We start from the raw sequence: 24,255 nt of genomic DNA on the forward strand, positions 1-24,255 counted from the left end.
TACTGTTTCTTGTCCATTTCCATCATGTAGTTATTGGTTTATGATTAACAGTGCTGTAAAAAAGAGGTCCTGAAGAACCCTTGTTCTTGCTTTAACCTGAAAATACAGAAAAACTACCCTGGGAGGTACCCAGCAGTAGTTTAGTGGAGTTCCATTCTCTATAACATTCACTCAAGTAAGCAGAGGAATCGGTATTGTCTTACATAGTTTACTTAAATATGAGTATTCAAAAGTGGGATTTAAATCCACGCCTTCACGAGAGACTGCTCGGTCATCCTATCCTACACAAATAAGAAAACTTTCAAGATTGGATGCCAAGCCAGTCATCTGAAGAGTCTAACATTTTGGGGCGTGTTTTGGCATAGTGGGTTTTTTCACTAGCGCTGTCGGAATGACATTGCAGTGTGTTTATGAAAAGTTGTATTGTCAGAAGTGGGATTTGAACCCACGCCTCCAGCTGAGACTGCGACCTTAACGCAGCGCCTTAGACCGCTCGGCCATCCTGACTTATAGAAAAGCCAAGCCTTTCAGATATGGAAGAAAAAACCGTCATGTTAAGGGTCCAGTTTTTGGGAATTTAAAATAGAAAGATTAGAACTGTTTCTTGTCCATTTCCATCATGTAGTTATTGGTTTATGATTAACAGTGCTGTAACAAAGAGGTACTGAAGAACCCTTGTTCTTGCTTTAACCTGAAAATACAGAAAAACTACCCTGGGAGGTACCCAGCAGTAGTTTAGTGGAGTTCCATTCTCTATAACATTCACTCAAGTAAGCAGAGGAATCTGTATTGTCTTACATAGTTACTTAAATATGAAATAGAAAATAGAAAGATTAGTACTGTTTCTTTTCCATTTCCATCATGTAGTTATTGGTTTATAATTAACAGTGCTGTAAAAAAGAGGTCCTGAAGAACCCTTGTTCTTGCTTTAACCTGAAAATACAGAAAAACTACCCTGGGAGGTACCCAGCAGTAGTTTAGTGGAGTTCCATTCTCTATAACATTCACTCAAGTAAGCAGAGGAATCGGTATTGTCTTACATAGTTTACTTAAATATGAGTATTCAAAAGTGGGATTTAAATCCACGCCTTCACGAGAGACTGCTCGGTCATCCTATCCTACACAAATAAGAAAACTTTCAAGATTGGATGCCAAGCCAGTCATCTGAAGAGTCTAACATTTTGGGGCGTGTTTTGGCATAGTGGGTTTTTTCACTAGCACTGTCGGAATGACATTGCAGTGTGTTTAAGAAAAGTTGTATTGTCAGAAGTGGGATTTGAACCCTCGCCTCCAGGGGAGACTGCGACCTTAACGCAGCGCCTTAGACCGCTCGGCCATCCTGACTTATAGAAAAGCAAAGCCTTTCAGATATGGAAGAAAAAACCGTCATGTTAAGGGTCCAGTTCTTGGGAATTTAAAATAGAAAGATTAGAACTGTTTCTTGTCCATTTCCATCATGTAGTTATTGGTTTATGATTAACAGTGCTGTAACAAAGAGGTACTGAAGAACCCTTGTTCTTGCTTTAACCTGAAAATACAGAAAAACTACCCTGGGAGGTACCCAGCAGTAGTTTAGTGGAGTTCCATTCTCTATAACATTCACTCAAGTAAGCAGAGGAATCTGTATTGTCTTACATAGTTACTTAAATATGAAATAGAAAATAGAAAGATTAGTACTGTTTCTTGTCCATTTCCATCATGTAGTTATTGGTTTATGATTAACAGTGCTGTAAAAAAGAGGTCCTGAAGAACCCTTGTTCTTGCTTTAACCTGAAAATACAGAAAAACTACCCTGGGAGGTACCCAGCAGTAGTTTAGTGGAGTTCCATTCTCTATAACATTCACTCAAGTAAGCAGAGGAATCGGTATTGTCTTACATAGTTTACTTAAATATGAGTATTCAAAAGTGGGATTTAAATCCACGCCTTCACGAGAGACTGCTCGGTCATCCTATCCTACACAAATAAGAAAACTTTCAAGATTGGATGCCAAGCCAGTCATCTGAAGAGTCTAACATTTTGGGGCGTGTTTTGGCATAGTGGGTTTTTTCACTAGCGCTGTCGGAATGACATTGCAGTGTGTTTAAGAAAAGTTGTATTGTCAGAAGTGGGATTTGAACCCACGCCTCCAGGGGAGACTGCGACCTTAACGCAGCGCCTTAGACCGCTCGGCCATCCTGACTTATAGAAAAGCCAAGCCTTTCAGATATGGAAGAAAAAACCGTCATGTTAAGGGTCCAGTTTTTGGGAATTTAAAATAGAAAGATTAGAACTGTTTCTTGTCCATTTCCATCATGTAGTTATTGGTTTATGATTAACAGTGCTGTAACAAAGAGGTACTGAAGAACCCTTGTTCTTGCTTTAACCTGAAAATACAGAAAAACTACCCTGGGAGGTACCCAGCAGTAGTTTAGTGGAGTTCCATTCTCTATAACATTCACTCAAGTAAGCAGAGGAATCTGTATTGTCTTACATAGTTACTTAAATATGAAATAGAAAATAGAAAGATTAGTACTGTTTCTTGTCCATTTCCATCATGTAGTTATTGGTTTATGATTAACAGTGCTGTAAAAAAGAGGTCCTGAAGAACCCTTGTTCTTGCTTTAACCTGAAAATACAGAAAAACTACCCTGGGAGGTACCCAGCAGTAGTTTAGTGGAGTTCCATTCTCTATAACATTCACTCAAGTAAGCAGAGGAATCGGTATTGTCTTACATAGTTTACTTAAATATGAGTATTCAAAAGTGGGATTTAAATCCACGCCTTCACGAGAGACTGCTCGGTCATCCTATCCTACACAAATAAGAAAACTTTCAAGATTGGATGCCAAGCCAGTCATCTGAAGAGTCTAACATTTTGGGGCGTGTTTTGGCATAGTGGGTTTTTTCACTAGCGCTGTCGGAATGACATTGCAGTGTGTTTATGAAAAGTTGTATTGTCAGAAGTGGGATTTGAACCCACGCCTCCAGGGGAGACTGCGACCTTAACGCAGCGCCTTAGACCGCTCGGCCATCCTGACTTATAGAAAAGCCAAGCCTTTCAGATATGGAAGAAAAAACCGTCATGTTAAGGGTCCAGTTTTTGGGAATTTAAAATAGAAAGATTAGAACTGTTTCTTGTCCATTTCCATCATGTAGTTATTGGTTTATGATTAACAGTGCTGTAACAAAGAGGTACTGAAGAACCCTTGTTCTTGCTTTAACCTGAAAATACAGAAAAACTACCCTGGGAGGTACCCAGCAGTAGTTTAGTGGAGTTCCATTCTCTATAACATTCACTCAAGTAAGCAGAGGAATCTGTATTGTCTTACATAGTTACTTAAATATGAAATAGAAAATAGAAAGATTAGTACTGTTTCTTGTCCATTTCCATCATGTAGTTATTGGTTTATGATTAACAGTGCTGTAAAAAAGAGGTCCTGAAGAACCCTTGTTCTTGCTTTAACCTGAAAATACAGAAAAACTACCCTGGGAGGTACCCAGCAGTAGTTTAGTGGAGTTCCATTCTCTATAACATTCACTCAAGTAAGCAGAGGAATCGGTATTGTCTTACATAGTTTACTTAAATATGAGTATTCAAAAGTGGGATTTAAATCCACGCCTTCACGAGAGACTGCTCGGTCATCCTATCCTACACAAATAAGAAAACTTTCAAGATTGGATGCCAAGCCAGTCATCTGAAGAGTCTAACATTTTGGGGCGTGTTTTGGCATAGTGGGTTTTTTCACTAGCGCTGTCGGAATGACATTGCAGTGTGTTTATGAAAAGTTGTATTGTCAGAAGTGGGATTTGAACCCACGCCTCCAGGGGAGACTGCGACCTTAACGCAGCGCCTTAGACCGCTCGGCCATCCTGACTTATAGAAAAGCCAAGCCTTTCAGATATGGAAGAAAAAACCGTCATGTTAAGGGTCCAGTTTTTGGGAATTTAAAATAGAAAGATTAGAACTGTTTCTTGTCCATTTCCATCATGTAGTTATTGGTTTATGATTAACAGTGCTGTAACAAAGAGGTACTGAAGAACCCTTGTTCTTGCTTTAACCTGAAAATACAGAAAAACTACCCTGGGAGGTACCCAGCAGTAGTTTAGTGGAGTTCCATTCTCTATAACATTCACTCAAGTAAGCAGAGGAATCTGTATTGTCTTACATAGTTACTTAAATATGAAATAGAAAATAGAAAGATTAGTACTGTTTCTTTTCCATTTCCATCATGTAGTTATTGGTTTATAATTAACAGTGCTGTAAAAAAGAGGTCCTGAAGAACCCTTGTTCTTGCTTTAACCTGAAAATACAGAAAAACTACCCTGGGAGGTACCCAGCAGTAGTTTAGTGGAGTTCCATTCTCTATAACATTCACTCAAGTAAGCAGAGGAATCGGTATTGTCTTACATAGTTTACTTAAATATGAGTATTCAAAAGTGGGATTTAAATCCACGCCTTCACGAGAGACTGCTCGGTCATCCTATCCTACACAAATAAGAAAACTTTCAAGATTGGATGCCAAGCCAGTCATCTGAAGAGTCTAACATTTTGGGGCGTGTTTTGGCATAGTGGGTTTTTTCACTAGCACTGTCGGAATGACATTGCAGTGTGTTTAAGAAAAGTTGTATTGTCAGAAGTGGGATTTGAACCCACGCCTCCAGGGAAGACTGCGACCTTAACGCAGCGCCTTAGACAGCTCGGCCATCCTGACTTATAGAAAAGCCAAGCCTTTCAGATATGGAAGAAAAAACCGTCATGTTAAGGGTCCAGTTTTTGGGAATTTAAAATAGAAAGATTAGAACTGTTTCTTGTCCATTTCCATCATGTAGTTATTGGTTTATGATTAACAGTGCTGTAACAAAGAGGTCCTGAAGAACCCTTGTTCTTGCTTTAACCTGAAAATACAGAAAAACTACCCTGGGAGGTACCCAGCAGTAGTTTAGTGGAGTTCCATTCTCTATAACATTCACTCAAGTAAGCAGAGGAATCTGTATTGTCTTACATAGTTACTTAAATATGAAATAGAAAATAGAAAGATTAGTACTGTTTCTTTTCCATTTCCATCATGTAGTTATTGGTTTATAATTAACAGTGCTGTAAAAAAGAGGTCCTGAAGAACCCTTGTTCTTGCTTTAACCTGAAAATACAGAAAAACTACCCTGGGAGGTACCCAGCAGTAGTTTAGTGGAGTTCCATTCTCTATAACATTCACTCAAGTAAGCAGAGGAATCGGTATTGTCTTACATAGTTTACTTAAATATGAGTATTCAAAAGTGGGATTTAAATCCACGCCTTCACGAGAGACTGCTCGGTCATCCTATCCTACACAAATAAGAAAACTTTCAAGATTGGATGCCAAGCCAGTCATCTGAAGAGTCTAACATTTTGGGGCGTGTTTTGGCATAGTGGGTTTTTTCACTAGCACTGTCGGAATGACATTTCAGTGTGTTTAAGAAAAGTTGTATTGTCAGAAGTGGGATTTGAACCCACGCCTCCAGGGGAAACTGCGACCTGAACGCAGCGCCTTAGACCGCTCGGCCATCCTGACTTATAGAAAAGCCAAGCCTTTCAGAAATGGAAGAAAAAACCGTCATGTTAAGGGTCCAGTTTTTGGGAATTTAAAATAGAAAGATTAGAACTGTTTCTTGTCCATTTCCATCATGTAGTTATTGGTTTATGATTAACAGTGCTGTAAAAAAGAGGTCCTGAAGAACCCTTGTTCTTGCTTTAACCTGAAAATACAGAAAAACTACCCTGGGAGGTACCCAGCAGTAGTTTAGTGGAGTTCCATTCTCTATAACATTCACTCAAGTAAGCAGAGGAATCTGTATTGTCTTACATAGTTACTTAAATATGAAATAGAAAATAGAAAGATTAGTACTGTTTCTTGTCCATTTCCATCATGTAGTTATTGGTTTATGATTAACAGTGCTGTAAAAAAGAGGTCCTGAAGAACCCTTGTTCTTGCTTTAACCTGAAAATACAGAAAAACTACCCTGGGAGGTACCCAGCAGTAGTTTAGTGGAGTTCCATTCTCTATAACATTCACTCAAGTAAGCAGAGGAATCGGTATTGTCTTACATAGTTTACTTAAATATGAGTATTCAAAAGTGGGATTTAAATCCACGCCTTCACGAGAGACTGCTCGGTCATCCTATCCTACACAAATAAGAAAACTTTCAAGATTGGATGCCAAGCCAGTCATCTGAAGAGTCTAACATTTTGGGGCGTGTTTTGGCATAGTGGGTTTTTTCACTAGCGCTGTCGGAATGACATTGCAGTGTGTTTTATAAAAGTTGTATTGTCAGAAGTGGGATTTGAACCCACGTCTCCAGGGGAGACTGCGACCTGAACGCAGCGCCTTAGACCGCTCGGCCATCCTGACTTATAGAAAAGCCAAGCCTTTCAGATATGGAAGAAAAAACCGTCATGTTAAGGGTCCAGTTTTTGGGAATTTAAAATAGAAAGATTAGAACTGTTTCTTGTCCATTTCCATCATGTAGTTATTGGTTTATGATTAACAGTGCTGTAACAAAGAGGTCCTGAAGAACCCTTGTTCTTGCTTTAACCTGAAAATACAGAAAAACTACCCTGGGAGGTACCCAGCAGTAGTTTAGTGGAGTTCCATTCTCTATAACATTCACTCAAGTAAGCAGAGGAATCTGTATTGTCTTACATAGTTACTTAAATATGAAATAGAAAATAGAAAGATTAGTACTGTTTCTTGTCCATTTCCATCATGTAGTTATTGGTTTATGATTAACAGTGCTGTAAAAAAGAGGTCCTGAAGAACCCTTGTTCTTGCTTTAACCTGAAAATACAGAAAAACTACCCTGGGAGGTACCCAGCAGTAGTTTAGTGGAGTTCCATTCTCTATAACATTCACTCAAGTAAGCAGAGGAATCTGTATTGTCTTACATAGTTACTTAAATATGAAATAGAAAATTGAAAGATTAGTACTGTTTCTTGTCCATTTCCATCATGTAGTTATTGGTTTATGATTAACAGTGCTGTAAAAAAGAGGTCCTGAAGAACCCTTGTTCTTGCTTTAACCTGAAAATACAGAAAAACTACCCTGGGAGGTACCCAGCAGTAGTTTAGTGGAGTTCCATTCTCTATAACATTCACTCAAGTAAGCAGAGGAATCGGTATTGTCTTACATAGTTTACTTAAATATGAGTATTCAAAAGTGGGATTTAAATCCACGCCTTCACGAGAGACTGCTCGGTCATCCTATCCTACACAAATAAGAAAACTTTCAAGATTGGATGCCAAGCCAGTCATCTGAAGAGTCTAACATTTTGGGGCGTGTTTTGGCATAGTGGGTTTTTTCACTAGCGCTGTCGGAATGACATTGCAGTGTGTTTAATAAAAGTTGTATTGTCAGAAGTGGGATTTGAACCCACGTCTCCAGGGGAGACTGTGACCTGAACGCAGCGCCTTAGACCGCTCGGCCATCCTGACTTATAGAAAAGCCAAGCCTTTCAGATATGGAAGAAAAAACCGTCATGTTAAGGGTCCAGTTTTTGGGAATTTAAAATAGAAAGATTAGAACTGTTTCTTGTCCATTTCCATCATGTAGTTATTGGTTTATGATTAACAGTGCTGTAACAAAGAGGTCCTGAAGAACCCTTGTTCTTGCTTTAACCTGAAAATACAGAAAAACTACCCTGGGAGGTACCCAGCAGTAGTTTAGTGGAGTTCCATTCTCTATAACATTCACTCAAGTAAGCAGAGGAATCTGTATTGTCTTACATAGTTACTTAAATATGAAATAGAAAATAGAAAGATTAGTACTGTTTCTTGTCCATTTCCATCATGTAGTTATTGGTTTATGATTAACAGTGCTGTAAAAAAGAGGTCCTGAAGAACCCTTGTTCTTGCTTTAACCTGAAAATACAGAAAAACTACCCTGGGAGGTACCCAGCAGTAGTTTAGTGGAGTTCCATTCTCTATAACATTCACTCAAGTAAGCAGAGGAATCTGTATTGTCTTACATAGTTACTTAAATATGAAATAGAAAATTGAAAGATTAGTACTGTTTCTTGTCCATTTCCATCATGTAGTTATTGGTTTATGATTAACAGTGCTGTAAAAAAGAGGTCCTGAAGAACCCTTGTTCTTGCTTTAACCTGAAAATACAGAAAAACTACCCTGGGAGGTACCCAGCAGTAGTTTAGTGGAGTTCCATTCTCTATAACATTCACTCAAGTAAGCAGAGGAATCGGTATTGTCTTACATAGTTTACTTAAATATGAGTATTCAAAAGTGGGATTTAAATCCACGCCTTCACGAGAGACTGCTCGGTCATCCTATCCTACAGAAATAAGAAAACTTTCAAGATTGGATGCCAAGCCAGTCATCTGAAGAGTCTAACATTTTGGGGCGTGTTTTGGCATAGTGGGTTTTTTCACTAGCGCTGTCGGAATGACATTGCAGTGTGTTTAATAAAAGTTGTATTGTCAGAAGTGGGATTTGAACCCACGTCTCCAGGGGAGACTGCGACCTGAACGCAGCGCCTTAGACAGCTCGGCCATCCTGACTTATAGAAAAGCCAAGCCTTTCAGATATGGAAGAAAAAACCGTCATGTTAAGGGTCCAGTTTTTGGGAATTTAAAATAGAAAGATTAGAACTGTTTCTTGTCCATTTCCATCATGTAGTTATTGGTTTATGATTAACAGTGCTGTAACAAAGAGGTCCTGAAGAACCCTTGTTCTTGCTTTAACCTGAAAATACAGAAAAACTACCCTGGGAGGTACCCAGCAGTAGTTTAGTGGAGTTCCATTCTCTATAACATTCACTCAAGTAAGCAGAGGAATCTGTATTGTCTTACATAGTTACTTAAATATGAAATAGAAAATAGAAAGATTAGTACTGTTTCTTGTCCATTTCCATCATGTAGTTATTGGTTTATGATTAACAGTGCTGTAAAAAAGAGGTCCTGAAGAACCCTTGTTCTTGCTTTAACCTGAAAATACAGAAAAACTACCCTGGGAGGTACCCAGCAGTAGTTTAGTGGAGTTCCATTCTCTATAACATTCACTCAAGTAAGCAGAGGAATCTGTATTGTCTTACATAGTTACTTAAATATGAAATAGAAAATTGAAAGATTAGTACTGTTTCTTGTCCATTTCCATCATGTAGTTATTGGTTTATGATTAACAGTGCTGTAAAAAAGAGGTCCTGAAGAACCCTTGTTCTTGCTTTAACCTGAAAATACAGAAAAACTACCCTGGGAGGTACCCAGCAGTAGTTTAGTGGAGTTCCATTCTCTATAACATTCACTCAAGTAAGCAGAGGAATCGGTATTGTCTTACATAGTTTACTTAAATATGAGTATTCAAAAGTGGGATTTAAATCCACGCCTTCACGAGAGACTGCTCGGTCATCCTATCCTACACAAATAAGAAAACTTTCAAGATTGGATGCCAAGCCAGTCATCTGAAGAGTCTAACATTTTGGGGCGTGTTTTGGCATAGTGGGTTTTTTCACTAGCGCTGTCGGAATGACATTGCAGTGTGTTTAATAAAAGTTGTATTGTCAGAAGTGGGATTTGAACCCACGCCTCCAGGGGAGACTGCGACCTGAACGCAGCGCCTTAGACCGCTCGGCCATCCTGACTTATAGAAAAGCCAAGCCTTTCAGAAATGGAAGAAAAAACCGTCATGTTAAGGGTCCAGTTTTTGGGAATTTAAAATAGAAAGATTAGAACTGTTTCTTGTCCATTTCCATCATGTAGTTATTGGTTTATGATTAACAGTGCTGTAACAAAGAGGTCCTGAAGAACCCTTGTTCTTGCTTTAACCTGAAAATACAGAAAAACTACCCTGGGAGGTACCCAGCAGTAGTTTAGTGGAGTTCCATTCTCTATAACATTCACTCAAGTAAGCAGAGGAATCTGTATTGTCTTACATAGTTACTTAAATATGAAATAGAAAATAGAAAGATTAGTACTGTTTCTTGTCCATTTCCATCATGTAGTTATTGGTTTATGATTAACAGTGCTGTAAAAAAGAGGTCCTGAAGAACCCTTGTTCTTGCTTTAACCTGAAAATACAGAAAAACTACCCTGGGAGGTACCCAGCAGTAGTTTAGTGGAGTTCCATTCTCTATAACATTCACTCAAGTAAGCAGAGGAATCGGTATTGTCTTACATAGTTTACTTAAATATGAGTATTCAAAAGTGGGATTTAAATCCACGCCTTCACGAGAGACTGCTCGGTCATCCTATCCTACACAAATAAGAAAACTTTCAAGATTGGATGCCAAGCCAGTCATCTGAAGAGTCTAACATTTTGGGGCGTGTTTTGGCATAGTGGGTTTTTTCACTAGCGCTGTCGGAATGACATTGCAGTGTGTTTAAAAAAAGTTGTATTGTCAGAAGTGGGATTTGAACCCACGTCTCCAGGGGAGACTGCGACCTGAACGCAGCGCCTTAGACCGCTCGGCCATCCTGACTTATAGAAAAGCCAAGCCTTTCAGATATGGAAGAAAAAACCGTCATGTTAAGGGTCCAGTTTTTGGGAATTTAAAATAGAAAGATTAGAACTGTTTCTTGTCCATTTCCATCATGTAGTTATTGGTTTATGATTAACAGTGCTGTAACAAAGAGGTCCTGAAGAACCCTTGTTCTTGCTTTAACCTGAAAATACAGAAAAACTACCCTGGGAGGTACCCAGCAGTAGTTTAGTGGAGTTCCATTCTCTATAACATTCACTCAAGTAAGCAGAGGAATCTGTATTGTCTTACATAGTTACTTAAATATGAAATAGAAAATAGAAAGATTAGTACTGTTTCTTGTCCATTTCCATCATGTAGTTATTGGTTTATGATTAACAGTGCTGTAAAAAAGAGGTCCTGAAGAACCCTTGTTCTTGCTTTAACCTGAAAATACAGAAAAACTACCCTGGGAGGTACCCAGCAGTAGTTTAGTGGAGTTCCATTCTCTATAACATTCACTCAAGTAAGCAGAGGAATCTGTATTGTCTTACATAGTTACTTAAATATGAAATTGAAAATTGAAAGATTAGTACTGTTTCTTGTCCATTTCCATCATGTAGTTATTGGTTTATGATTAACAGTGCTGTAAAAAAGAGGTCCTGAAGAACCCTTGTTCTTGCTTTAACCTGAAAATACAGAAAAACTACCCTGGGAGGTACCCAGCAGTAGTTTAGTGGAGTTCCATTCTCTATAACATTCACTCAAGTAAGCAGAGGAATCTGTATTGTCTTACATAGTTACTTAAATATGAAATAGAAAATAGAAAGATTAGTACTGTTTCTTGTCCATTTCCATCATGTAGTTATTGGTTTATGATTAATGCTGTAAAAAAGAGGTCCTGAAGAACCCTTGTTCTTGCTTTAACCTGAAAATACAGAAAAACTACCCTGGGAGGTACCCAGCAGTAGTTTAGTGGAGTCCCATTCTCTATAACATTCACTCAAGTAAGCAGAGGAATCGGTATTGTCTTACATAGTTTACTTAAATATGAGTATTCAAAAGTGGGATTTAAATCCACGCCTTCACGAGAGACTGCTCGGTCATCCTATCCTACACAAATAAGAAAACTTTCAAGATTGGATGCCAAGCCAGTCATCTGAAGAGTCTAACATTTTGGGGCGTGTTTTGGCATAGTGGGTTTTTTCACTAGCGCTGTCGGAATGACATTGCAGTGTGTTTAATAAAAGTTGTATTGTCAGAAGTGGGATTTGAACCCACGCCTCCAGGGGAGACTGCGACCTGTACGCAGCGCCTTAGACCACTCGGCCATCCTGACTTATAGAAAAGCCAAGCCTTTCAGATATGGAAGAAAAAACCGTCATGTTAAGGGTCCAGTTTTTGGGAATTTAAAATAGAAAGATTAGAACTGTTTCTTGTCCATTTCCATCATGTAGTTATTGGTTTATGATTAACAGTGCTGTAACAAAGAGGTCCTGAAGAACCCTTGTTCTTGCTTTAACCTGAAAATACAGAAAAACTACCCTGGGAGGTACCCAGCAGTAGTTTAGTGGAGTTCCATTCTCTATAACATTCACTCAAGTAAGCAGAGGAATCTGTATTGTCTTACATAGTTACTTAAATATGAAATAGAAAATAGAAAGATTAGTACTGTTTCTTGTCCATTTCCATCATGTAGTTATTGGTTTATGATTAACAGTGCTGTAAAAAAGAGGTCCTGAAGAACCCTTGTTCTTGCTTTAACCTGAAAATACAGAAAAACTACCCTGGGAGGTACCCAGCAGTAGTTTAGTGGAGTTCCATTCTCTATAACATTCACTCAAGTAAGCAGAGGAATCGGTATTGTCTTACATAGTTTACTTAAATATGAGTATTCAAAAGTGGGATTTAAATCCACGCCTTCACGAGAGACTGCTCGGTCATCCTATCCTACACAAATAAGAAAACTTTCAAGATTGGATGCCAAGCCAGTCATCTGAAGAGTCTAACATTTTGGGGCGTGTTTTGGCATAGTGGGTTTTTTCACTAGCGCTGTCGGAATGACATTGCAGTGTGTTTAAAAAAAGTTGTATTGTCAGAAGTGGGATTTGAACCCACGTCTCCAGGGGAGACTGCGACCTGAACGCAGCGCCTTAGACCGCTCGGCCATCCTGACTTGTAGAAAAGCCAAGCCTTTCAGATATGGAAGAAAAAACCGTCATGTTAAGGGTCCAGTTTTTGGGAATTTAAAATAGAAAGATTAGAACTGTTTCTTGTCCATTTCCATCATGTAGTTATTGGTTTATGATTAACAGTGCTGTAACAAAGAGGTCCTGAAGAACCCTTGTTCTTGCTTTAACCTGAAAATACAGAAAAACTACCCTGGGAGGTACCCAGCAGTAGTTTAGTGGAGTTCCATTCTCTATAACATTCACTCAAGTAAGCAGAGGAATCTGTATTGTCTTACATAGTTACTTAAATATGAAATAGAAAATAGAAAGATTAGTACTGTTTCTTGTCCATTTCCATCATGTAGTTATTGGTTTATGATTAACAGTGCTGTAAAAAAGAGGTCCTGAAGAACCCTTGTTCTTGCTTTAACCTGAAAATACAGAAAAACTACCCTGGGAGGTACCCAGCAGTAGTTTAGTGGAGTTCCATTCTCTATAACATTCACTCAAGTAAGCAGAGGAATCTGTATTGTCTTACATAGTTACTTAAATATGAAATTGAAAATTGAAAGATTAGTACTGTTTCTTGTCCATTTCCATCATGTAGTTATTGGTTTATGATTAACAGTGCTGTAAAAAAGAGGTCCTGAAGAACCCTTGTTCTTGCTTTAACCTGAAAATACAGAAAAACTACCCTGGGAGGTACCCAGCAGTAGTTTAGTGGAGTTCCATTCTCTATAACATTCACTCAAGTAAGCAGAGGAATCGGTATTGTCTTACATAGTTTACTTAAATATGAGTATTCAAAAGTGGGATTTAAATCCACGCCTTCACGAGAGACTGCTCGGTCATCCTATCCTACACAAATAAGAAAACTTTCAAGATTGGATGCCAAGCCAGTCATCTGAAGAGTCTAACATTTTGGGGCGTGTTTTGGGATAGTGGGTTTTTTCACTAGCGCTGTCGGAATGACATTGCAGTGTGTTTAATAAAAGCTGTATTGTCAGAAGTGGGATTTGAACCCACGCCTCCAGGGGAGACTGCGACCTGAACGCAGCGCCTTAGACCACTCGGCCATCCTGACTTATAGAAAAGCCAAGCCTTTCAGATATGGAAGAAAAAACCGTCATGTTAAGGGTCCAGTTATTGGGAATTTAAAATAGAAAGATTAGAACTGTTTCTTGTCCATTTCCATCATGTAGTTATTGGTTTATGATTAACAGTGCTGTAACAAAGAGGTCCTGAAGAACCCTTGTTCTTGCTTTAACCTGAAAATACAGAAAAACTACCCTGGGAGGTACCCAGCAGTAGTTTAGTGGAGTTCCATTCTCTATAACATTCACTCAAGTAAGCAGAGGAATCTGTATTGTCTTACATAGTTACTTAAATATGAAATAGAAAATAGAAAGATTAGTACTGTTTCTTGTCCATTTCCATCATGTAGTTATTGGTTTATGATTAACAGTGCTGTAAAAAAGAGGTCCTGAAGAACCCTTGTTCTTGCTTTAACCTGAAAATACAGAAAAACTACCCTGGGAGGTACCCAGCAGTAGTTTAGTGGAGTTCCATTCTCTATAACATTCACTCAAGTAAGCAGAGGAATCGGTATTGTCTTACATAGTTTACTTAAATATGAGTATTCAAAAGTGGGATTTAAATCCACGCCTTCACGAGAGACTGCTCGGTCATCCTATCCTACACAAATAAGAAAACTTTCAAGATTGGATGCCAAGCCAGTCATCTGAAGAGTCTAACATTTTGGGGCGTGTTTTGGCATAGTGGGTTTTTTCACTAGCGCTGTCGGAATGACATTGCAGTGTGTTTAAAAAAAGTTGTATTGTCAGAAGTGGGATTTGAACCCACGTCTCCAGGGGAGACTGCGACCTGAACGCAGCGCCTTAGACCGCTCGGCCATCCTGACTTATAGAAAAGCCAAGCCTTTCAGATATGGAAGAAAAAACCGTCATGTTAAGGGTCCAGTTTTTGGGAATTTAAAATAGAAAGATTAGAACTGTTTCTTGTCCATTTCCATCATGTAGTTATTGGTTTATGATTAACAGTGCTGTAACAAAGAGGTCCTGAAGAACCCTTGTTCTTGCTTTAACCTGAAAATACAGAAAAACTACCCTGGGAGGTACCCAGCAGTAGTTTAGTGGAGTTCCATTCTCTATAACATTCACTCAAGTAAGCAGAGGAATCTGTATTGTCTTACATAGTTACTTAAATATGAAATAGAAAATAGAAAGATTAGTACTGTTTCTTGCCCATTTCCATCATGTAGTTATTGGTTTATGATTAACAGTGCTGTAAAAAAGAGGTCCTGAAGAACCCTTGTTCTTGCTTTAACCTGAAAATACAGAAAAACTACCCTGGGAGGTACCCAGCAGTAGTTTAGTGGAGTTCCATTCTCTATAACATTCACTCAAGTAAGCAGAGGAATCTGTATTGTCTTACATAGTTACTTAAATATGAAATTGAAAATTGAAAGATTAGTACTGTTTCTTGTCCATTTCCATCATGTAGTTATTGGTTTATGATTAACAGTGCTGTAAAAAAGAGGTCCTGAAGAACCCTTGTTCTTGCTTTAACCTGAAAATACAGAAAAACTACCCTGGGAGGTACCCAGCAGTAGTTTAGTGGAGTTCCATTCTCTATAACATTCACTCAAGTAAGCAGAGGAATCGGTATTGTCTTACATAGTTTACTTAAATATGAGTATTCAAAAGTGGGATTTAAATCCACGCCTTCACGAGAGACTGCTCGGTCATCCTATCCTACACAAATAAGAAAACTTTCAAGATTGGATGCCAAGCCAGTCATCTGAAGAGTCTAACATTTTGGGGCGTGTTTTGGGATAGTGGGTTTTTTCACTAGCGCTGTCGGAATGACATTGCAGTGTGTTTAATAAAAGCTGTATTGTCAGAAGTGGGATTTGAACCCACGCCTCCAGGGGAGACTGCGACCTGAACGCAGCGCCTTAGACCACTCGGCCATCCTGACTTATAGAAAAGCCAAGCCTTTCAGATATGGAAGAAAAAACCGTCATGTTAAGGGTCCAGTTATTGGGAATTTAAAATAGAAAGATTAGAACTGTTTCTTGTCCATTTCCATCATGTAGTTATTGGTTTATGATTAACAGTGCTGTAACAAAGAGGTCCTGAAGAACCCTTGTTCTTGCTTTAACCTGAAAATACAGAAAAACTACCCTGGGAGGTACCCAGCAGTAGTTTAGTGGAGTTCCATTCTCTATAACATTCACTCAAGTAAGCAGAGGAATCTGTATTGTCTTACATAGTTACTTAAATATGAAATAGAAAATAGAAAGATTAGTACTGTTTCTTGTCCATTTCCATCATGTAGTTATTGGTTTATGATTAACAGTGCTGTAAAAAAGAGGTCCTGAAGAACCCTTGTTCTTGCTTTAACCTGAAAATACAGAAAAACTACCCTGGGAGGTACCCAGCAGTAGTTTAGTGGAGTTCCATTCTCTATAACATTCACTCAAGTAAGCAGAGGAATCTGTATTGTCTTACATAGTTACTTAAATATGAAATTGAAAATTGAAAGATTAGTACTGTTTCTTGTCCATTTCCATCATGTAGTTATTGGTTTATGATTAACAGTGCTGTAAAAAAGAGGTCCTGAAGAACCCTTGTTCTTGCTTTAACCTGAAAATACAGAAAAACTACCCTGGGAGGTACCCAGCAGTAGTTTAGTGGAGTTCCATTCTCTATAACATTCACTCAAGTAAGCAGAGGAATCGGTATTGTCTTACATAGTTTACTTAAATATGAGTATTCAAAAGTGGGATTTAAATCCACGCCTTCACGAGAGACTGCTCGGTCATCCTATCCTACACAAATAAGAAAACTTTCAAGATTGGATGCCAAGCCAGTCATCTGAAGAGTCTAACATTTTGGGGCGTGTTTTGGGATAGTGGGTTTTTTCACTAGCGCTGTCGGAATGACATTGCAGTGTGTTTAATAAAAGTTGTATTGTCAGAAGTGGGATTTGAACCCACGCCTCCAGGGGAGACTGCGACCTGAACGCAGCGCCTTAGACCACTCGGCCATCCTGACTTATAGAAAAGCCAAGCCTTTCAGATATGGAAGAAAAAACCGTCATGTTAAGGGTCCAGTTATTGGGAATTTAAAATAGAAAGATTAGAACTGTTTCTTGTCCATTTCCATCATGTAGTTATTGGTTTATGATTAACAGTGCTGTAACAAAGAGGTCCTGAAGAACCCTTGTTCTTGCTTTAACCTGAAAATACAGAAAAACTACCCTGGGAGGTACCCAGCAGTAGTTTAGTGGAGTTCCATTCTCTATAACATTCACTCAAGTAAGCAGAGGAATCTGTATTGTCTTACATAGTTACTTAAATATGAAATAGAAAATAGAAAGATTAGTACTGTTTCTTGTCCATTTCCATCATGTAGTTATTGGTTTATGATTAACAGTGCTGTAAAAAAGAGGTCCTGAAGAACCCTTGTTCTTGCTTTAACCTGAAAATACAGAAAAACTACCCTGGGAGGTACCCAGCAGTAGTTTAGTGGAGTTCCATTCTCTATAACATTCACTCAAGTAAGCAGAGGAATCTGTATTGTCTTACATAGTTACTTAAATATGAAATTGAAAATTGAAAGATTAGTACTGTTTCTTGTCCATTTCCATCATGTAGTTATTGGTTTATGATTAACAGTGCTGTAAAAAAGAGGTCCTGAAGAACCCTTGTTCTTGCTTTAACCTGAAAATACAGAAAAACTACCCTGGGAGGTACCCAGCAGTAGTTTAGTGGAGTTCCATTCTCTATAACATTCACTCAAGTAAGCAGAGGAATCGGTATTGTCTTACATAGTTTACTTAAATATGAGTATTCAAAAGTGGGATTTAAATCCACGCCTTCACGAGAGACTGCTCGGTCATCCTATCCTACACAAATAAGAAAACTTTCAAGATTGGATGCCAAGCCAGTCATCTGAAGAGTCTAACATTTTGGGGCGTGTTTTGGCATAGTGGGTTTTTTCACTAGCGCTGTCGGAATGACATTGCAGTGTGTTTAATAAAAGTTGTATTGTCAGAAGTGGGATTTGAACCCACGCCTCCAGGGGAGACTGCGACCTGAACGCAGCGCCTTAGACCACTCAGCCATCCTGACTTATAGAAAAGCCAAGCCTTTCAGATATGGAAGAAAAAACCGTCATGTTAAGGGTCCAGTTTTTGGGAATTTAAAATAGAAAGATTAGAACTGTTTCTTGTCCATTTCCATCATGTAGTTATTGGTTTATGATTAACAGTGCTGTAACAAAGAGGTCCTGAAGAACCCTTGTTCTTGCTTTAACCTGAAAATACAGAAAAACTACCCTGGGAGGTACCCAGCAGTAGTTTAGTGGAGTTCCATTCTCTATAACATTCACTCAAGTAAGCAGAGGAATCGGTATTGTCTTACATAGTTTACTTAAATATGAGTATTCAAAAGTGGGATTTAAATCCACGCCTTCACGAGAGACTGCTCGGTCATCCTATCCTACACAAATAAGAAAACTTTCAAGATTGGATGCCAAGACAGTCATCTGAAGAGTCTAACATTTTGGGTCGTGTTTAATAAAAGTTGTATTGTCAGAAGTGGGATTTGAACCCACGCCTCCAGGGGAGACTGCGACCTGAACGCAGCGCCTTAGACCGCTCGGCCATCCTGACTTATAGAAAAGCCAAGCCTTTCAGAAATGGAAGAAAAAACCGTCATGTTAAGGGTCCAGTTTTTGGGAATTTAAAATAGAAAGATTAGAACTGTTTCTTGTCCATTTCCATCATGTAGTTATTGGTTTATGATTAACAGTGCTGTAACAAAGAGGTCCTGAAGAACCCTTGTTCTTGCTTTAACCTGAAAATACAGAAAAACTACCCTGGGAGGTACCCAGCAGTAGTTTAGTGGAGTTCCATTCTCTATAACATTCACTCAAGTAAGCAGAGGAATCTGTATTGTCTTACATAGTTACTTAAATATGAAATAGAAAATAGAAAGATTAGTACCGTTTCTTGTCCATTTCCATCATGTAGTTATTGGTTTATGATTAACAGTGCTGTAACAAAGAGGTCCTGAAGAACCCTTGTTCTTGCTTTAACCTGAAAATACAGAAAAACTACCCTGGGAGGTACCCAGCAGTAGTTTAGTGGAGTTCCATTCTCTATAACATTCACTCAAGTAAGCAGAGGAATCTGTATTGTCTTACATAGTTACTTAAATATGAAATAGAAAATAGAAAGATTAGTACTGTTTCTTGTCCATTTCCATCATGTAGTTATTGGTTTATGATTAACAGTGCTGTAAAAAAGAGGTCCTGAAGAACCCTTGTTCTTGCTTTAACCTGAAAATACAGAAAAACTACCCTGGGAGGTACCCAGCAGTAGTTTAGTGGAGTTCCATTCTCTATAACATTCACTCAAGTAAGCAGAGGAATCGGTATTGTCTTACATAGTTTACTTAAATATGAGTATTCAAAAGTGGGATTTAAATCCACGCCTTCACGAGAGACTGCTCGGTCATCCTATCCTACACAAATAAGAAAACTTTCAAGATTGGATGCCAAGCCAGTCATCTGAAGAGTCTAACATTTTGGGGCGTGTCGGAATGACATTGCAGTGTGTTTAAGAAAAGTTGTATTGTCAGAAGTGGGATTTGAACCCACGCCTCCAGGGGAGACTGCGACATGAACGCAGCGCCTTAGACCGCTCGGCCATCCTGACTTATAGAAAAGCCAAGCCTTTCAGAAATGGAAGAAAAAACCGTCATGTTAAGGGTCCAGTTTTTGGGAATTTAAAATAGAAAGATTAGAACTGTTTCTTGTCCATTTCCATCATGTAGTTATTGGTTTATGATTAACAGTGCTGTAACAAAGAGGTCCTGAAGAACCCTTGTTCTTGCTTTAACCTGAAAATACAGAAAAACTACCCTGGGAGGTACCCAGCAGTAGTTTAGTGGAGTTCCATTCTCTATAACATTCACTCAAGTAAGCAGAGGAATCTGTATTGTCTTACATAGTTACTTAAATATGAAATAGAAAATAGAAAGATTAGTACTGTTTCTTGTCCATTTCCATCATGTAGTTATTGGTTTATGATTAACAGTGCTGTAAAAAAGAGGTCCTGAAGAACCCTTGTTCTTGCTTTAACCTGAAAATACAGAAAAACTACCCTGGGAGGTACCCAGCAGTAGTTTAGTGGAGTTCCATTCTCTATAACATTCACTCAAGTAAGCAGAGGAATCGGTATTGTCTTACATAGTTTACTTAAATATGAGCATTCAAAAGTGGGATTTAAATCCACGCCTTCACGAGAGACTGCTCGGTCATCCTATCCTACACAAATAAGAAAACTTTCAAGATTGGATGCCAAGCCAGTCATCTGAAGAGTCTAACATTTTGGGGCGTGTTTTGGCATAGTGGGTTTTTTCACTAGCGCTGTCGGAATGACATTGCAGTGTGTTTAATAAAAGTTGTATTGTCAGAAGTGGGATTTGAACCCACGCCTCCAGGGGAGACTGCGACCTGAACGCAGCGCCTTAGACCGCTCCGCCATCCAGACTTATAGAAAAGCCAAGCCTTTCAGAAAAATAAGAAAAAGCGGTAGTGTAGATATATATAGCAGTTAGGCCCCATGCACACGACAGCAAAAAACCTCCGTACGGAAGGGTGTCAGTGCCGTGGAAATGTTCCGGGAATTATGGAACATGTCCGTTCTTTCGCATTTTGCGGGCCGTGCTCCCATACTTTGTATGGGAGCACGGCACGAAAATGCGGCTGTCAGTCAGCGGCCGGCCGTGCCCGCGATCGCGGACAGCAATTGCGGGCACGGTCGTGTGCATGGGGCCTTAGTTTGTGTGTTTTATAAAAAAAATAAAAAAATAAAATTTGTTTAGTTAGTGTTAGTGTTAGTTACGTTATGGCGAGGAAGTTGTTTAGCGCCGAGGAGGCATACGCCATGCTGTGGTCTGAGTCGGAGACCGCATCAGAGATGGCGTCCGAGATGGAACCTGTTTTAGGTAGTGACGATGACAGCGTCACTTCAGGTTCATCTTCAGGGGACGTTGTCCCTGATGCAGTCGAAACTGCAGAACATGAAAGCGCAGGGCCAAGTAGCGCTGTAGCACGGGACAGCCTGGTCCCTCCAGTCCAGGCTCTTGTATGGGCACCTGCCCCATCTTTTGGGCCTAGAATCCACGGATTTACGGCCACTCCTGGCATAACCGTGGACAATACAAATTTTGTCCAAATGGATTACTTCCATTTATTTATAACGGACGACATCCTAAATCAGATTGTCCACGAAACAAATTTATATGCCACGCAATATATAAGGCAGAAACCTTCATCCACCCATGCCAGAGATTGGACGCCCACCAATTTGCAGGAATTAAAAAAAAATTTGGGGCTCACCCTAAATATGGGTATTGTCAAAAAGCCCTCCATTAGGTCTTACTGGTCAACAAGACCCGCCCAAGCCACCCCAGTATATTCTGCAGTAATGCCCAGGTCTCGTTATGAGACAATAATGAGGTTCCTCAACTTCAATGACAACGCACAGGCCCCCCCAAGTACCGATGCAAACCGGGATCGGTTGTTCAAAATAAGACCGCTAATAAATTCCCTGAATAATTTATTTCTGCAACTCTACACCCCTGAGCAGAATGTAAGTGTGGACGAGCAGATATTTTGGAAGTGTTAGGGTATGTTCACACGGCCTATTTACGGACGTAAATCGGGCGTTTTTGCCCCGAATTACGTCCGAAAATAGCGCCTCAATAGCGCTGACAAACATCTGCCCATTGAAAGCAATGGGCAGACGTTTGTCTGTTCACACGAGGCGTATATTTACGCGCCGCTGTCAAATGACGGCGCGTAAATTGACGCCCGCGTAGAAGAAGTGACCTGTCACTTCTTTGGCCGTAATTGGAGCCGCTATTCATTGACTCCAATGAATAGCAGCGCTAATTACGGCCGTAATTGACGCGGCGTTCAAGCGCCTGCACATGCCGGTACGGCTGAATTTACGGGGATGTTTTCAGGCTGAAACATCCCCGTAATTTCAGCCGTTACGGACCCCCGCCGTGTGAACATACCCTTATAGAAACTCTGTTGAGTTTTGTAAAACCAGCTTTGAAAAAAAGCGATATGTGAAATAATCTTCTTCTATCGTCCGCCCTCCTACATCTCTATGTGATAAATAAGGCCACATATTTGGTATCCCCGTGCACGGGAGAAGTGGCAGAATGTGAACGGAGATTAATTTTGACCGTGGTCTATACCGTGTGTGAAAAATGCTGGTATAAACTGACGCATTTGCTAAAAAATTGCTAATTTTATTTTGTTCCATCTTATTCAAGAAACTTTCAGAAGAAAACTGGACTGTCTAAAAATATGATAAACCCCTTGAAGAAAACCTTGTGGGGTCTACTTGTGTGAATGAAGTCATTTATGGGGTGATTCTAATCTTTCAGCAGCATTAGGCCCCCCAGAAAACAGTATGCGGCTATAAAGTCAAGTGCAGAATTCCTGGACCGAAAAGGCCAAAAAGCCTCCTTTTATGCCAAGCCCTGGCACATGCCCGCACAGTGAATAAGGCACACATATTTGGTATCCCCATGCACGGGAGAAGTGGAAGAACGTGAAAGGAGATGAATTTTGGCCGTGGTTCATACCGTGTGTGAAAAATACTAGCCTAAACTGACGCATTTGCTAAAAAAGTGCTGATTTTATTTTGTTCCATCTTATTCAAGAAACTTTCAGAAGAAAACTGGACTTGCTAAAAATATGATAAACCCCTTGAAGGAAACCTTGTGGGGTCTACTTGTGTGAACGAAGTCATTTATGGGGTGTTTCCAATGTTTCAGCAGCATTACACCCCCCAGAAAACAGTATGCGGCTATAAAATCAAGTGCAGAATTCCTGGACCGAAAAGGCCAAAAAGCCTCTTTTTATGCCAAGCCCTGGCACATGCCCATGAATAAAGCACACATATTTGGTATCCCCATGCACGGGAGAAGAGGAAGAATGTGAAATGCGATGAATTTTGTCCGTGGTCCATTTTGTGTGTGAAAAAGCTAGCATAAACTGACGCATTTGTTAAAAAAAAAAGCTAATTTTATTTTGTTCCATCTTATTCAAGAAACTTTCAGAAGAAAACTGGACTGTCTAAAAATATGATAAACCCCTTGAAGGAAACCTTGTGGGGTCTACTTGTGTGAATGAAGTCATTTATGGGGTGTTTCTAATGTTTCAGCAGCATTAGGCCCCCCAGAAAACAGTACACTGCTATAAAATCAAATGCAGAATTCCTGGACCAAAAAGCCTCCTTTTATGCCAAGCCCTGGCACATGCCCGCACAGTGAATAAGGCACACATATTTGGTATCCCCATGCACGGGAGAAGTGGAAGAATGTGAAAGGAGATGAATTTTGACCGTGGTCTATACCGTGTGTGAAAAATGCTAGCCTAAACTGACGCATTTGCTAAAAAAGTGCTGATTTTATTTTGTTCCATCTTATTCAAGAAACTTTCAGAAGAAAACTGGACTTGCTAAAAATATGATAAACCCCTTGAAGAAAACCTTGTGGGGTCTACTTGTGTGAATGAAGTCATTTATGGGGTGTTTCTAATGTTTCAGCAGCATTACGCCCCCCAGAAAACAGTATGCGGCTATAAAATCAAATGCAAAATTCCTGGACCGAAAAGGCCAAAAAGCCTCCTTTTATGCCAAGCCATGGCACATGCCCGCACAGCGAATAAGGCACACATATTTGGTATCCCCATGCACGGGAGAAGTGGAAGAATGTGAAAGGAGATTAATTTTGTCCGTGGACTATACCGTGTGTGAAAAATGCTAGCCTAAACTGACGCATTTGCTAAAAAAGTCCTGATTTTATTTTGTTCCATCTTATTCAAGAAACTTTCAGAAGAAAACTGGACTTGCTAAAAATATGATAAACCCCTTGAAGGAAACCTTGTGGGGTCTACTTGTGTGAATGAAGTCATTTATGGGGTGATTCTAATCTTTCAGCAGCATTAGGCCCCCCAGAAAACAGTATGCGGCTCTAAAATCAAATGCAAAATTCCTGGACCGAAAAGGCCAAAAAGCCTCCTTTTATGCCAAGCCCTGGCACATGCCCGCACAGTGAATAAGGCACACATATTTGGTATCCCCATGCACGGGAGAAGTGGAAGAACGTGAAAGGAGATGAATTTTGTCCGTGGTCTATACCGTGTGTGAAAAATACTAGCCTAAACTGACCCATTTGCTAAAAAAGTGCTGATTTTATTTTGTTCCATCTTATTCAAGAAACTTTCAGAAGAAAACTGGACTTGCTAAAAATATGATAAACCCCTTGAAGGAAACCTTGTGGGGTCTACTTGTGTGAATGAAGTCATTTATGGGGTGTTTCTAATGTTTCAGCAGCATTACGCCCACCAGAAAACAGTATACGGCTCTAAAATCAAGTGCAGAATTCCTGGACCGAAAAGGCCAAAAAGCCTCCTTTTATGCCAAGCCCTGGCACATGCCCGCACAGTGAATAAGGCACACATATTTGGTATCCCCATGCACGGGAGAAGTGGAAGAACGTGAAAGGAGATGAATTTTGTCCGTGGTCTATACCGTGTGTGAAAAATAC

At 39.6% G+C, this 24,255-nt stretch overlaps 16 non-coding genes across 16 annotated transcripts; all 16 read right to left on the reverse strand.

Annotated features, from left to right (window-relative positions):
• Positions 1 to 424: 424 nt before the first annotated feature.
• TRNAL-AAG (transfer RNA leucine (anticodon AAG)) lies at positions 425 to 507 on the reverse strand. Its single transcript has one exon. It is a non-coding gene; the product is annotated as a tRNA-Leu (tRNA).
• Positions 508 to 2,098: 1,591 nt separating this feature from the next.
• TRNAL-AAG (transfer RNA leucine (anticodon AAG)) lies at positions 2,099 to 2,181 on the reverse strand. Its single transcript has one exon. It is a non-coding gene; the product is annotated as a tRNA-Leu (tRNA).
• A 754-nt stretch (positions 2,182 to 2,935) lies between these two features.
• TRNAL-AAG (transfer RNA leucine (anticodon AAG)) lies at positions 2,936 to 3,018 on the reverse strand. Its single transcript has one exon. It is a non-coding gene; the product is annotated as a tRNA-Leu (tRNA).
• Positions 3,019 to 3,772: 754 nt separating this feature from the next.
• Positions 3,773 to 3,855, reverse strand: TRNAL-AAG (transfer RNA leucine (anticodon AAG)). The gene has a single exon. It is a non-coding gene; the product is annotated as a tRNA-Leu (tRNA).
• A 1,591-nt stretch (positions 3,856 to 5,446) lies between these two features.
• On the reverse strand, positions 5,447 to 5,529 carry TRNAL-CAG (transfer RNA leucine (anticodon CAG)). The gene has a single exon. It is a non-coding gene; the product is annotated as a tRNA-Leu (tRNA).
• A 754-nt stretch (positions 5,530 to 6,283) lies between these two features.
• On the reverse strand, positions 6,284 to 6,366 carry TRNAL-CAG (transfer RNA leucine (anticodon CAG)). The gene has a single exon. It is a non-coding gene; the product is annotated as a tRNA-Leu (tRNA).
• A 3,154-nt stretch (positions 6,367 to 9,520) lies between these two features.
• Positions 9,521 to 9,603, reverse strand: TRNAL-CAG (transfer RNA leucine (anticodon CAG)). The gene has a single exon. It is a non-coding gene; the product is annotated as a tRNA-Leu (tRNA).
• Positions 9,604 to 10,357: 754 nt separating this feature from the next.
• On the reverse strand, positions 10,358 to 10,440 carry TRNAL-CAG (transfer RNA leucine (anticodon CAG)). Its single transcript has one exon. It is a non-coding gene; the product is annotated as a tRNA-Leu (tRNA).
• A 2,072-nt stretch (positions 10,441 to 12,512) lies between these two features.
• Positions 12,513 to 12,595, reverse strand: TRNAL-CAG (transfer RNA leucine (anticodon CAG)). Its single transcript has one exon. It is a non-coding gene; the product is annotated as a tRNA-Leu (tRNA).
• A 996-nt stretch (positions 12,596 to 13,591) lies between these two features.
• On the reverse strand, positions 13,592 to 13,674 carry TRNAL-CAG (transfer RNA leucine (anticodon CAG)). Its single transcript has one exon. It is a non-coding gene; the product is annotated as a tRNA-Leu (tRNA).
• A 754-nt stretch (positions 13,675 to 14,428) lies between these two features.
• TRNAL-CAG (transfer RNA leucine (anticodon CAG)) lies at positions 14,429 to 14,511 on the reverse strand. Its single transcript has one exon. It is a non-coding gene; the product is annotated as a tRNA-Leu (tRNA).
• A 996-nt stretch (positions 14,512 to 15,507) lies between these two features.
• TRNAL-CAG (transfer RNA leucine (anticodon CAG)) lies at positions 15,508 to 15,590 on the reverse strand. Its single transcript has one exon. It is a non-coding gene; the product is annotated as a tRNA-Leu (tRNA).
• A 996-nt stretch (positions 15,591 to 16,586) lies between these two features.
• Positions 16,587 to 16,669, reverse strand: TRNAL-CAG (transfer RNA leucine (anticodon CAG)). The gene has a single exon. It is a non-coding gene; the product is annotated as a tRNA-Leu (tRNA).
• A 996-nt stretch (positions 16,670 to 17,665) lies between these two features.
• On the reverse strand, positions 17,666 to 17,748 carry TRNAL-CAG (transfer RNA leucine (anticodon CAG)). Its single transcript has one exon. It is a non-coding gene; the product is annotated as a tRNA-Leu (tRNA).
• A 459-nt stretch (positions 17,749 to 18,207) lies between these two features.
• On the reverse strand, positions 18,208 to 18,290 carry TRNAL-CAG (transfer RNA leucine (anticodon CAG)). The gene has a single exon. It is a non-coding gene; the product is annotated as a tRNA-Leu (tRNA).
• A 964-nt stretch (positions 18,291 to 19,254) lies between these two features.
• Positions 19,255 to 19,337, reverse strand: TRNAM-CAU (transfer RNA methionine (anticodon CAU)). The gene has a single exon. It is a non-coding gene; the product is annotated as a tRNA-Met (tRNA).
• Positions 19,338 to 24,255: the final 4,918 nt, after the last annotated feature.

The sequence above is a fragment of the Rhinoderma darwinii genome, chromosome 3, assembly GCF_050947455.1.
Source record: "Rhinoderma darwinii isolate aRhiDar2 chromosome 3, aRhiDar2.hap1, whole genome shotgun sequence".
Lineage (NCBI taxonomy): Eukaryota > Metazoa > Chordata > Amphibia > Anura > Rhinodermatidae > Rhinoderma > Rhinoderma darwinii.